Genomic DNA, 15594 nt, shown 5'->3' on the forward strand with positions numbered 1-15594 from the left:
CTGAAGAATGAAATGATAGAGAGACTGAAACCAGTCCTGGTGAGATTATTTGAGCAGTTGCATAAAGCCTCTCCTGAAGCTAATATGCCTCTTGATTAAGTGAACAAATATTGTTAATTTTCAAAAAGTCAGTTTGAATTGGGTTTATATTATAATAAAAGGAATCTTAAATACAGGCACAATTTTATTGATTGTGCTATTGAATTTAGACCCATGAATTCTAAAACTGAAATGGTACCAAAAGTTTCTTTTTGGACAGAACCTAATGAATTTTTCACCTGGAAATCAGAAAACATGAAAGTATTAAAGAATTGAATTCACTCCATGAAATTAGTTCTACCCTATAATATGAGAGGTGAGGAATAGAGCCTTTGACTTCTGATAATTGTTGGCAGGCACTATGGACCAAATCTTTTGATGATGATAACTATTAAAACTACAGAAAAATAAAATAAGGGTATTGGGATTCTAATAAAGGAGGGAAGATTTATTGGGCCAAAATCTGAGAAGGTGATACTTGAGAGACGTAGTATAAAGAATTTGCTATTCTAATGGAGGAATCTAAGAGTCTAAGCGGTGGTTCTAGAAGGCTTTAGGGAGGGGCAAAAATTCAGGCTTACTAAGGTGGAATCATGATAAATTCCCTGAAATTTGTGTTGAGGCCCTGAATGTCTGTATTGTAGGAGGAAGAGTAAATTGGAAAAAAATGCTTTTCACATAGGCTGATCTAAGCTAAGAGATATATGGATAATCTAGAAAAATAATCACTTCTAAAACTGAATTAAAGTAATCCCAGATTAATAGAGCCCCACCACATGTGGCAGAAACAAACAAATATCTTCTATGGAGGAAGATAGCATCACCACAGACCACAAATTATTGCTATAATTCTTAGAAACAATGGGTGGCACACAAGCACAGATAAGAAGACACACAAGGAAATTAAATGGCATGAAAGATCTTAACCAGGGGGGAAAACAAAAAAGAAAAAGTTATCCACAAAATCTTCAGATACTAGAGCTAGACTTTAAAACAATTATGCTTACTATTTCAAGGAGCTAAAAGATAAAATATATTGACAGATAATGAGATACTATATAAGTGACAGAGATGATCTCAAAAGGACCAAATAGAAATTCTAGAATGGAAAAACTGAACTACTGAAATTAAGAACTCAGTGGAAAGATTTAACAGATTAGACCCAGTTGAAGAGGGAATTCGTGTCTTCTGAGGAAAATAATTTCTTAATTTTAATGTAATACAATTAACCAACATTTTCTTTTTGGTTAGTGGTTTTTGTGTCCTTATTTAAAAATGGTGCCCTTCTGTGAGGTCATGCAGATAGTCATCTGAATTATCTTCTAAAATCTTTATTGTTTTACCTTCCATATTTATATTAGCAATCCACTATAATTGTTTTGTGTGTATGTGTGTGTATGGTATGGGATAGAGGTTAAGAGTTTTTTTCTCCCACATTGTATCCAGGTATCCTAGCACTACTATTGAAAATACTATCTGTCCCCATTACCCTGCAGAGTAATTAGAAGATAATTCAGATCACTACCTTCATGACTTCATAGAAGAGGACGACCATTGAGTGAGAGAGGATATTTTAAAAATATATAACTGATGGGCGCCTGGGTGGCTCAGTCAGTTAAGCATCTGACCCTTGATTTTGGCTCAGGTCATGATCTTAGGATCATGAGACTGAGTCCCACATGGGGCTCTGTGCTTGAAAGGGAATCTGCTTGAGATTCTCTCTCTCCCTCTGCCCCCCTCAATGCTCTCTCTCAAATAAATAAATCTTTTAAAAATATATATACAACTTAAAAAGGAATAATATACAAAATAATGAGTCTCAGTCATACAACAACTGACAACCCAATTTAAAAGCTGTGTAATATACTTGAAGAGGAAATTGACAAAAGAGGATATCTAAATGACCTTGAATATATGAAATGCTATTCAGTCTCATTAATAAAAAACCACAGTGAGCTACCACTACACAATTTATCAGAGTGGCTAAAATTCAAAAGAATACCAATTGATGTGTAGAAAGAGAAATGCTTACATAGTGCTGGTACAAGTATAAAATTTGTGCTACCACTCTGGAAATAGTTTGGTGATATCTACCGAAGTTGAGCATATGCATATCTATAGACCCAGAAATTCTATTTGTAAACATATACTCACAGAAATTCATGAATGTAACAAATGACAGAGACAAGGATATTCATGGCAGCATATTTTTGTAAGTCTTTAACTGTAAAGAGTTCATTAACAGTAAAATAGAAAAATATATGGTGATATAGGTCTACAATGAATATATAGCCAAAAAAAAAAAAAAATGAACAAACTAGTTACAGGACTAAAAGCTAGATGAATCTCATAGATATGTTTAAAAGAAGCCAGACAAAAATATTATATACAACACGATTCCATTTATATAGAGTTCAAAAACAGGTAGACCTAATCTACACTGTTTAGTTGATGCAATCTTACATGGTAAAACTATTAAGGTAATTACAATAAATGTCAGGAAAGTGATTACTTTGGGGAGAGCAAGAAGGGGAAAGCAAAGGGCTTCTTGAATAGTGGCAATGTTCCATTTCTTTCTTTTTTTAAAGTTTCACAAATGTACTTTATTTCTTCAATCATGCTGTGTTTTAATGGGTACACAGTGCTTTTACTTGGCATCAAGTATGAGTAGGTTTTGAAACAATTCAGTTTTATACCAGCTGGGATAGTTACTGATTTCTAGATTCCTCTGGGGTGATTCTGCCAACAGGGACAGGTTCCATTCTGTTTCACTTTGTGTTGATGTATATGCCCACACAGTAACACAGAAATGGCTCCCCTAGATTATATAGTATTATCATATTTGTCAGAGAAATCAGGTGTCTGTTTCTGGTGGCTCTGCCTTGCCATTGTTTGCTGAATGCTTTGAACTCAGAGACAATGTAGAGCATTTTTGGCCATGGGAAACATTGTGAAGCTGAAGACAGAACAGTGGCAACTGCAGCTGTTGGTTTGCTACAACTTTGTGCCAAGTCCCCTTGCAAAGAAGCAATGATTCATTTCTTGATGTAGGTAGCAGATACACAAGTTTTTCCTTTATAATAATTTATTAATCTTAATTATTTTCATGTATTTTCAATATATATGTTATATATCACAGTTAAGTATATTTAAAAATGTTACCAAATGTCAACTGATCTATGCAACCTAATGCTACAGGTGCATACCCTGTAGCACCCCAAGGAGAAGTCTCTGGAGTCAGAAGCCTGGGTTTAAATTCCAGGTCTTTGCTAAGAGATGTGTGGACATAGGTAAATAATTTAACTTTTTTTTTTAAAACCCCCAACGTGGGGCTCAAACTCATGACCCGAGACTAAGACCTGAGCCAAGATAAAGAGTCAGATGCTTAACCAACTGAGCCACCCAGGCACCCTGAATTTAATATTTTTAACTTTTTACTTCTTAATGTATTCACAGGATGAAATTAAATAAGTGATGCAAAACACTTAGCAACTGCCTGGTACATCAGGTAAGTTCAATTTTTAGTTATTCACCTAGAAAAATGTTCCCAGTGCGAGCCAAATTTATACTGTCTAACATGGTTAGTGATAGAAATGGAGATAATCACAGTTACATCACGTGAAAGTTTTGGGTGCTTTACAGTTTTGTAGTCACTGCCCAACAGATGGGCCCCTAGATCACTTGGCTCTGATAGCCAATAAGTTTTGCATCCCTGAGTCCCACGGTATTACGAGAAACAAAGAAAAACACATTAATAGGCAGAGGGCACCTCTCTGTTGCTATAAACACAGGCCCATCACAGAGGGGCAGACATAAAGTACCTCTCTGAGTATCTTCCTTAACTACATACTTTTCCCACTACTGCCTGAGGATCCAGCTTCCAACCAGCGTACATTTAAGTTCTGAATGTGATCTTCCCCTTTGAGACAAAGACAGATTTCAGCATACCCTCAAATACTAGGAGTCACTAAAAACAAAGAGAGCGGCTTGGAAAATCACAAAGGTTTGAGAGACAACCAAGAACTCAGGCTGGGCTGATAGACAAGGATCATATCCCACATGAGAATACTCCATCAAGACTGGGAGAAGTGACTGTTCTATCTAATGCATAGAAATCAACCCAGAGAAGTCAAGAAAAAAGAAGAAACAGAAAAATTTGTCCCCCAAAAAGGAACAAGAGAAAACTCCAGTAACAAAACTTAATGAAACGGAAACAAGTGATTTGCCTGATAAAGAGTTTAAAACAATGATCATAAAGATGCTTACTGAGATCAGAACAATACATGAACAGTGAGAATTTCAACAAAGAGGTAAAAAATATAATAAAGTATTAAACAAAAATCATAGAAATGAATAATACAATAACTGAGCTAAAAAAATTTCAGTAGAGAGGTTCAACATTAGACTACATCAAGTGGAAGAAAGGCTCAATGAACTAAAAAACATGGTAGTAGAATTCATCCAATCAGATAAGCAAAAAGAATGAGAATGGACAAGAGAGAAGATAGCTTAAGGGACTATGGGACGCCATAAAGCTGACCACCATTTGCATTATAGGGGTCTCGGAAAGAGAACAGAGAGGGAAAGGGGAAGAAAGCACACTCAAAGAAATAATGGCTGAAAACTTCCTCAACCTTGAGAAAGACATTCAAATCCATGAATCCTTGAGGGTTGTAAATAAGATGACTCCAAAGAGACCCACACTGAAACATAGTGTAATTAAATTGTCAAAAGTTATGGCCAAGGACAAAATCTTCAAAGTAGTAATAAAAAAAAAAAAAACTTGTTATATACAGAGGAATCCCTCTAAGGCTTAGTCAATTTTTCAGCAGAAACATTGCAGGCCAGAGGGAGTAGCATGAGTACTTGGAAGTAGAACCAAGGGCTGGAAGAAAAATACTGACAACCAAGAATCTTCTACCAAATAAAGTTGTCCTTTAGAATTGAAGGAGAGACAATGAGTTTTCTAGACAAACAAAAGCTGAAGGGGTTCACTGGACTGGCATTATGGACTGGCAATAGATTGGCATTACAAGAAATGTTAAAGGTAATTCTTCAGGTTGAAATAAAAGGGTATTAATAAGTAAGAGGAAAACAAATAGAAGTATAAATCTCCATTGGTCTGTGTCTGTTTTTGTACCAATACCATGCTGTCTTGGTGATCACAGCTTTGTAATATAGCTTGAAGTCAGGCAATGTGATGCCCCCAGCTTTGTTTTTCTTTTTCATCCTTCCCTTGGTGATTCAAGGTCTTTTCTAGTTCCATACAAATTTTAGGATTTTTTGTTCCAGCTCTTTGAAAAATGCCAATGGTATTTTAATAGGAATGGCATTGAAAGTGTAAATTGCTCTGGGAGGATAGGCATTTTAATAATGTTTATTCTTCCAATCCATGAGCATGGAATATTTTCCCGTCTTTTTGTGTCTTCCTCAATTTCTTTCATAAGTGTTTTGTAGTTTCTGGAGTATAGATCCTTCACATCTTTGGTTAGGTTTATTCCTAGGTTTCCTATGGTTTTTGGTGCTATTGTAAATGGAATTGATTCCTTAATTTCTTTTTCTATAGTTACATTGTTAGAGTATAGAAATGCAACTGATTTCTGTGCATTGATTTTATATCCTGCCACGTTGATGAAATTCTGTGAGTTCTAGTCATTTGGGGGTGGAGTCTTTTGGGTTTTCCACATAAAGTATCATGTCATCTGCAAAGAGGGAGAGTTTTACGTCTTCTTTGCCAGTTTGGATGCCTTTTCTTTCTTTTTGTTGTCTGATTGCTGAGGCTAGGACTTCTAGTACTATGTTGAACAAGAGTGGTGAGAGTGGCCATCCCTGTTGTGTTCCTGATCTTAAGGGAAAAGATCTCAGCTTTTCCCCATTAATAATGATATTCACTGTGGGCTTCTCATAGATGGTGTTTATGATATTGAGGAATGTTCCCTCTATCCCTATACTCTGAAGAGTTTTAATCAGGAATGGATGTTGTATTTTGTCAAATGATTTTTCTGCCTCAATTGAGAGGATCATATGGTTCTTGTCTTTTCTTTTATTGATGTGCTCTACCACACTGATTGATTTGCGAATGTTGAACTACCCCTGCATCCCAGGCATAAAACCCACTTGGTCACTGTGAATAATCCTTTTAATGTACTGTTGGAACTTATTAGCTAGAGGCTCCAGAAATGGACCATCCACTCTGTGGTCAACTAATCTTTGACAAATCAGGAAAAAATATCCAATGGAAAAAAGTCCAATAAGTGGTGCTGGGAAAACTGGACATCTACATATAGAACAGTGAAACTGGACCATTCCCTTATGCCATACACAAAGATAAATTCTCAATGGATGAAAGACCTCAATGTGAGACAGGAAGCCATCAAAATCCGAGAGGAGGACATAGGCAGTTACCTCTTCGACATTGGCCACAGTAACATCTTTCAAGACACGTCTCCAGGGGCGCCTGGGTGCCTCAGTTGTTAAGCGTCTGCCTTCGGCTCAGGTCATGATTCCAGGGTCCTGGAATCGAGCCCTGCATCGGGCTCCCTGCTCTGCGGGAAGCCTGCTTCTTCCTCTCCCACTCCCCCTGCTTGTGTTCCCTCTCTCACTGTGTCTCTCTCTGTCAAATAAATAAAATCTTAAAAAAAAAAAAAAGACACATCTCCAAAGGCAAGTGAAACAAAAGCAAAAATGAACTTTTGGGATTTCATCAAGATATAAAGCTTCTGCACAGCAAAGGAAACAGTCAACAGAACTAAGAGGCAACCTATGGAATGGGAGAAGATATTTGCAAATGACATTACAGATGAAGGGCTGATATCCAAGATCTATAAAGAACTCAAACTCAACACTCAAAAAACTAATAACCCAGTCAAAAAAATGGGCAGAAGACATGAAGAGACACTTCTCCAAAAAAGACATACAAATGGCTAACAGACACATGAAAAATGCTCAACATCAGTAGCCATCAGGGAAATACAAATCAAAACCACAATGAGATACCACCTTACACAAGTTAGAATGGCAAAAATTAACAAAACAGGAAACAACAAATGTTGGCGAGGATGTGGAGAAAGAGGAACCCCCTTACACTGTTGGTGGGAATGCAAGCTGGTACAGCCACTCTGGAAAACAGTATGGAGTTTCCTCAAGATGTTAAGAATAGAGTTAACCTATGGCCCAGCAATTGCACTACTAGGTATTTACCCCAAAGATACAGACATAGTGAAAAGAAGGAATATGTGCACCCCAATGTTCATAGCAACAATGTCCAGAATAGCCTAACTGTGGAAGGAACTGAAATGTCCTTCAACAGATGAATGGATAAAGAAGATGTGGTATATATATATACATACACTCAGCCATCAGAAAGGATGAATACCTACCATTTGCATCAACAGGGACGGAACTGGAGGGGATTATGCTAAGTGAAGTATGTCAATCAGAGAAAGACAATTATCATATGCTTTTACTCATATGTGGAACATAAGCAATAGCTTGGAGGACCATAGGGAAATGGAGGGAAATCCAAAGGGGGAGAAGTCAGAGAGGGAGATGAACCATGAGAGACTATGGACCCCAAGAAACAATCTGGGGGTTTCAGAGGGGAGGAGGAGGGGGGAAGGGGTAACAGGGTGTTGGGTATTGAGGAGGACATGTGCTGTGATGAGCACTGGGTGTAATTAATGAATCATTGAACACTACGTCAAATACTAATTATGTACTATACAGTGGCTAACTGAACATAAAAAAAAAAGAAGTATAAATCTCACTGGTAAAGGTAAATAGATAATTAAATTCACAATACTTTAATGTCATAATGGTGGTAGGTAAATCACTTATAAAGCTGTTTGAAGGTGAAAAGACAAAAGTATTAAAAATATCTATAACTATAGGGGGTGCCCAGTGGCTCAGTTAGTTAAGCGTTCACCTTCAGCTCAGGTCATGATTCCAGCATCCTGTGATCAAGCCCAGCATCAGGATTCCCTGCTCAGCTGGGAGTCTGCTTCTCCCTCTTCCTTTGCCTCTCTCCCTGCTCATTCTCTCTCTCTCAAATAAATAAATAAAATCTTAAAAAAAAATCTATAACTACAGTAAGTTGTTAGTAGGAGCACAAGATAAAAGATGTAAATTGAGACATCAAAACATAAAATGTGTGGAGGGTAGTAAAAATGTAGAACTTTAATATGCATTCAAAGTTAAGTTGTTATCAGCTTAAAATAAACTAATATAAATATAGCATATTTTATGCAAGCCTCATGGTAATGATAAAGCAAAAACCTATAGTAGATGCCCAAAAGATAAAGAGAAAGCAATCTAAGTACGGAAAATCATCAAATCAAAAAGCAAGAGACAAAGAGAAGAAGAGAAGAAGGGAACTATATGACAGTCAGAAGCAATGAACAAAATGACAATGGTAAGTTCACACCTATCAATAATTATTTATTGATATTATTTTAAATGTAAATGGACTAAATTCACTAATCAAAAGGCATAGAATGGATGCAAACAGGCGACCCAAAAAATTCATTCCATCCAAAAGCAACAGAATATACATTCTTCTCAAGAGCACGTGTAACATTCTCCAGGACAGATCATATGTTAGGCCACAAAACAAGCCTTAATAAATTTAAGAAGATTGAAATCACATCAGGCATCTTTTCTGACTGCAATGACATGAAACTAAAAATCAATTACAAGAATAAACCTGAAATATTCACAAATATGTGGAGGTTGAACAATATACCAGTGAACAACTAAAAGGGCAAAAGAGAAATCAAAAGAGAAATAAAAAAATACCTTGGGATAAATGAAAATGGAAATACAACAAACCAAAACTTATGGGATGCAGAAAAAATAGTTCCAAGAGGAAATTTACAGCAAAAAATGCTTACATTAAGAAAAAGACCTGATTCCATAATTTGGCTATTGTAGATATTGCTGCTATAAACAATGGAGTGCATGTATCCCTTTGAATTAGTATGTTTATATTCTTTGGGTGTGAAATTGCAAGATCGTATGGTAGTTCTATTTTTTTAAATTTTTTAAAAAGATTTTATTTATTTATTTGACAGAGAGAGAGATAGCGAGAGCAGGAACACAAGCAGGGGGAGTGGGAGAATGAGAAGCAGGCTTCCAGCTGAGCAGGGAGCCTGATGCAGGGCTTGATCCCAACACCCTGGGATCATGACCCAAGCCGAAGGCAGACACTTAACGACTGAGCCACCCAGGTGCCCCCGAGCCAAACACTTTTAAAAAGTGCATTTTCTTTAGATAATTCTATAGTTGGTATGCACTTCTTAGGAGAAAGTACAGTTTTAAAAAGATGATAGCTTCACAAAAAATATATCATGTATATAAAGTAATAAATCCACCAGATTCTATATAGCATGACCATATGAATAAAGATAAATTGCTGTCTTGAAATCATTATTTAAAAAATGAGCCAAGCATGTTGGCTGGTTTCTGGTCCCCTTTGCAGATCTGTTGTCAATTATATCCAAAACAGGCTACAGGATATACCATGTGAGACAGTGGGGAGGAACTGACTTGGAAAATCAAGACAGTAATGTTCTAGTCCTTATTTGGCCCCCAGTTAGTCAGCCTAGGCAAAACACCCTCTGAAGGCCTTCACTTCCTCATTGTTCTATAAGGTTCTTTCCAGCACTGTAATTCTAAGTTGACTTGAGGGCTCATTTCGGATGATATAGCATTGTTTACCTTAAATCACTTCTGGTACATGTTATCAGAAACTGTCCACACATGAAGTCTGAATCATTAAAATGTTTTACTCCATATTTTTCAAGCCAGAAACAGTAATTTAGAACTCAACAATAACATTCTAACTTTTTAAAATCAAAATAAGATGACCAGAATCATTAAACTTAGTATTCACAGCATTGGACCTAGAAAAACATGTATAATTAATAGAATGTTAAAGCTAAAAGAGTATATGACAGAGAGAGAGAGACTGAGACTTCTTATGAAGTATTTCAATGACAATTACTCCATAACAACTGTGTACTCAGGATCTGTGGACATAACATTACAATCTGGGGGGAAAATCCAGCCCAAATGTCAAATCATAGAGCCAGAATGATTCTGAATTTCCTAAAGACATATTCTGAGAAAGAAACAGAATTCTCCCCCATTTCCCCATCCCCCTGTCCCAAAGGGGAGAATGTAAAATTATGCACATCTTTAGTAATATATTAGAAAAGTAAATGCCTACATATAAAGACAATTAAACTTAACATTTCCTCTTCAATTTGTTTTTTATAGCAGACATGTTAATTTCATTTTGAACATGGTATGCCAAATATCCTGAGCTTCCAGGAATAAATTCATGTAGCTCCCCAAGGAATTTCTTCACGGCATCAATTGATATATAACCTGTTACCATGTTGTTCACTGGATAATTCTGAAGAGGGAAGTACATCTGCTTTTCTGTAACTGGAGTCCTCATAAAATGCTTTTCTGTGCTTTTGGATAATTCTTTTTCCTGATCTGTTGCTAGTTCATTGCTTTCCCTAAGGGCCTTTATTTCATTTGGTGTTACTTCATCATGCTTCTCTATCAGAAAATGTTAGTCTTGTTCCCAAATAAAACTACCAAGTTTTCTTCTTATTTCCCAGAACTGCCTCAGTTCTCGGCCCACGCTGCCACAGAACCAAAACTGCTGCCCTTGAAACATGGCGATCGGGTAGTTCTAATTTTAAGGAAACTCCATACTGCTTAGCCCAAGTGTCCACTGACTGATGAATGGATAAAAAAATAAGTGGTACATAAATACAAGAGAAGATCACTCAGCAGTAAAAAAGAATGAAATTTATCATTTGCAATGAAACGGGTGGAGCTAGAGTGTTATGTAAGCGAAGTAAGTCAAAGACAAATACCATATGATATCACTCATATGTGGAATTTAGAAAACAAAACATGAGCAAAAGGGAAAAACTGAGAGCAAGAGAGGCAGACCAAAAAACAGACTCTTAACTATAGGGAACAAACTGATGGTTACCAGTGGGGAGGCTGGTGGAGGGATGAGTGAAACAGGTGATGGGGACCAAGGAGTGCACTTGTAATGAGCACGAGGTGTTGTATGGGAGTACTGAATCTCTGTATACACATAAAACTAATATTACACTAGTATGTTAACTAAATGGAATTTAAATAAAAATTTAAAAAAATAAAAAAGGAAGATCTCAAATGAACAACCTAACTTACACTTCCAGGAACTAAAAAAGAAAAAACTAACCAAAGTGAGTAGATGGAAGGAAACAACAAAAGTCAGAGCAGAAATAAATGAATTAGAAATTAAAAAAACAATAGAAAAGATCAATAAAACTGAGAGCTAATTTCTTGGAAAGATAAAGAAAATAGACAAACTGTTAGCTAAATTTTCTGAGAGAAAGAAAGAAAAGTCAAATAACAATGAAAGAGAAGACATTACAACTGACACCATATAAACGCAAAGGATTATATGGGACCAGTATAAACATCATGAATCATGATGTTTAAAATAAAATCATGAATAGAAAATATGAACAGATCAATTACCTGTAAGGAGATTGAATCAGTAATCAAAAACCTTCCAACAAACAAAAGTCCAGGACCACATGACCTCACTGGTGTATTCTACCAAACATTTAAAGAAGAATTAATAACAATCCTTCTCAAGCTTTTCCAAAAAAACTGAAGAGGGAATATTTCCAAACTCATTGTACTCAGCAAGAATTAACCTGATACTGAATATCAATTCCTATGCCTATTTATCTCAAAGAAAATAAAACCAGGATATCAAAGAGATATTTGCACTCCCATGGTCATTGCAGCATTATTCACAATGGCCCAGATATGGAAACAATCAGTGTCTGTCAATGAACCAATAAAGGTGTGATATGTACATACCCTTCCACAATAGGATTTGTTCAACCTTGAGGAAGAGGGAAATCCTGCCATTTGTGTCAACCTGGATGAAACTTGAAGGTAGTACACTAAGTGAAATAAGTCATATAGAGAAAGACAAATACTGCATGGTATCACTTTTAAGTGGAATCTGAAAAAAAGTCAAACTCAGAAAGAGAAAGTGGAAATGTGGTTGTCAGGCTGGTGGGGGCAAATAGGAAGAGGTTGGTAAAATGGTACAAACATGCAATTGTAAGACAAAGTCTGAGAATCTAATGTTTAACATGGTGACTGTAACTGATTACACTGCATTGTATAGTTGAAATCTGCTAAAAGAGAACTTATATGTTCTCACACACACATAAAAAGATAAATATGTGAGGTGATGGAGGGTTTTTTTATTATTATGTTAATCACCATACATTACATCATTAGTTTTTGATGTAGTGTTCCATGATTCATTGTTTGCGTATAACACCCAGTGCTCCATTCAGTACATGCCCTCTTTAATACCCATTACCAGCCTAACCCATCCCTCCACCCCCCTCCCCTCTAGAACCCTCAGCTTGTTTCTCAGAGTCCATAGTCTCTCATGGTTCATCTCCCCCCGGAATTTCCCCCTAATTAGATTGGAGAATCCTTTGTAGTGTATATATACATGTATCAAATGTGTACTTTAAACATCTTACAATTCTATTAATCACTTGTATCTCAATAAAGGTGAAAATTTTTAATGTCAGATGATATTATGATACTATTCTTCACAAGATAATAATTGTTACATGTCTTATTATTTAATTGTTGTTCTGGGTATGATATATTGACCAAGGTGCCTTTGCTAACTTTTAAAAGCAAAGAAGTTCTATAACTCTTATGAAGAGTATTAGATTTAAAAGCAGCTTAGAAACTTATACTTGACCCCCCCAAAAAATATTTATCTTCTTGATCTGGAGTAAGCAAAATCCTTATATGGAAGTGTACTGTGGGTACAGCATGCAGGGCTACAGCCTTATTTCATGGCAAAAAACTTGGGTTCTTGTTTTTTTTGTTTTTGTTTTTGTTTAATTAAAGCAATCAGAGACAAATGGTAGACTGGATGTAAAGTTCATAACTTTTTAAAATAAAATAAATGCTATCAAAGACATTTCAGATTTATGTTAGCCCACCAAGTTTCCAGTACTGTGAGGGGCAATCAATACTTTGCACTTTTTTGTTCTTACAGATTATTTGGCAAATAAGTTTGAGGTGCAGCAGATAAATGATCAAAAGAAACAATCCCAAATGGTACAGATTGAATCAGAAAAACAGGAAGGTTTTCCTTCATGAACTCAATATTGCCGTTTTCCCGTTGTGTTGATCATTTGCTTCCTGATGTTGCAATATGGGGAAGTGTTGCCCTGATGGGGAATGGTTCCCATTCAGCTGTTCCGGCCGTTTGGAGCAATACTCAAGGTACAAAGCAGCACCTCCTCAGTAATGAGAAGGCAAGATGGGTAATGCTCCACTGGATTCAACTTAACTTCTGGATAACGATTTATCTGTTAGCATTACATGCACCCTTTTAGAGAGCACAATCATAATGAGCTAATAGTTTTAAGAATGAAAATCTTGCCTTTTAGATTAATCAGGAGCTCCTTGAAGGCTCAAAAGTTTTGTATTTGTTATATGGCCTGGAATAGTGTTGGGGATAAAGAATTTTTTTACCTCTCTAACCAGATAGCTAGACCCATTTTATTTTCCAAAAGTATTTAAGGTGGCTCCAGGCAATACAGACATTCCATAAATACAATTAATTTAAACCTGTCTCTGCTTTTAGATAACAAAATGTAACCTATGTCTTTTTCTGTACCAATTTTGACTAAGTCCTCAAAACCTAGATCAATGGATAATCATACATTCTAAAGAGAGATGCTTGATAATTCTCTGTGACAATTTAACAAAAGATAAAAAAAAAAAATTCTAGCGACTACCTCCCCCATCTAAGCTGGAAAAAAAAAAAAGGCTAGAGACTGGTGGAAGGGGTTTTTTGAAATAAATTCATGTGAGGGGAGAAAGGGATGGAGGGAGTTACTTGCTACTCTTTCTCTTTCTTAGTATTTGAAGCATCTTTGAGAAGGGCACCTTGTTTATTGACTAGACCTGCCCATTGTATCTTATAGAAGGAAGAGGGGTCAGCAGTTTATTTTTGTACCATTTGGGGAGGCAGACAAAAGTGAATTCTTGATAACCAAGTGAACTCATCCATGCTGAGAAAATGTTAGTCAATATCTGCCTGCCTAAGTGTGGGGACCTCAGAAGATAGAAACTGTGAGTATACCACTGGAGGGGGTATTCTAAAGGTCAGCTGGAGGATCTATCAATTGGGTCAGAAGTACCCTTTGGGATCTCCAAAGAGCATACTCAGGAATCCCACAAAAGAGCCAGAATTTGTGTGACTGCCAAGACAGAATTTGACAAGTGAGAGAGAACTATAGACACAATAAGCTGAGTAGATAAGCCTTTACTTATTTTCCTTTCATTCTTTTTTCACTCTTTGTCTTCTCTTTCCCCCTTCCAAAAACCCTATTAAACTAATCTTTGAAGATCTAGAACCTAAAAAAAAGAGAGTTGAGCAAGGAAGGAACATGAAAGAACAGACAGACCCCTTTTACTTCCAACTTTGCTCTGGGTATTGGGGGAAGAGGAGAAGCTTCAATTGTCTGAGAGATTGAAGTTTTGATTTAGACTGGACCAGGGTTTTTAATTTCTCTGTGTGAGAAAACTCTGGGGTCAAAGAGTGGGGAAGAAAGATCCAATTACTGAAGATAATAATTGAGAAGTTCAAGGTGTTTCCTGATTAAATCCTACAAAACTGAACTGATTTAACAAATGAGTTATAGTTAATGGCTCTAAAATGTTACAGTCCTTTGATGATTCATCAATTAAATGTCCAGAGAAATATATTTAACTCTTCTCAAATCCTAAAATCAGAAGAGCCGACCTTATTATAACTGGGGAGCAAAGATTCATAGACTTTATAGAGGACAAACAACAGCTTTCAGTTTGACAGGAGCATTTTAAGCACAAGAAAAGATCTTTTCTCCTCTGTTATTAGAAAATTCATAGAGTAAAACTCATACTGATTCTAGAGGAAGGTTAAAAATGGAGTTTTCACTATTTGTGATCACCTAAATGCCTACCAACAGTAAACAGCTCCATAAATTGCAGTATAGACACACTGGAATTAGAATGAACCAATGATTATCCAACAAAGTGTAACAATATGGATTAATATCAGAAGTGCAAGTCAGACACAAGAGTGTATATCATGTGAGTCAGTTTATGTAAAGTTAAAAAATAGGCACCATTAAACTAAGTGACACGGGTAGAAGTCAGGGACCATGATTATCCTCAATGAGAAGCTGTAGTGGCTAGGTGCACAAAAGACCTGGAATGGTGGTAATATTCTGTTTCCTCATCTGGATTTATAGGTGTGTTTAGTTTGTGAAAAAGCAAGTTATATACTTATCATTTGTGTACTTTCATATACATATGTCATAATTCAATTAAACATTCAAAAATTTTTTCTACCCCTCCTGCCCTTGCCAAGTAAATCAACTGTTAGAAGTACAGACAGGGGTTAACCTTATGTCTGGGGTTAGTGACTAGAAGATGGTC

The 15594-nt window shown here is 36.3% G+C and overlaps 1 pseudogene; it reads right to left on the reverse strand.

Annotated features, from left to right (window-relative positions):
• Positions 1–2747: 2747 nt before the first annotated feature.
• Positions 2748–2988, reverse strand: LOC112833701 (cytochrome c oxidase subunit 7B, mitochondrial pseudogene; annotated as a pseudogene).
• Between the last annotated feature and the right edge of the window lie 12606 nt (positions 2989–15594).

Source organism: Callorhinus ursinus, unplaced genomic scaffold (assembly GCF_003265705.2).
Source record: "Callorhinus ursinus isolate GAN/ISIS: 27379988/994484 unplaced genomic scaffold, GSC_fseal_2.0 scaffold15, whole genome shotgun sequence".
Taxonomy (NCBI): Eukaryota; Metazoa; Chordata; class Mammalia; order Carnivora; family Otariidae; genus Callorhinus; species Callorhinus ursinus.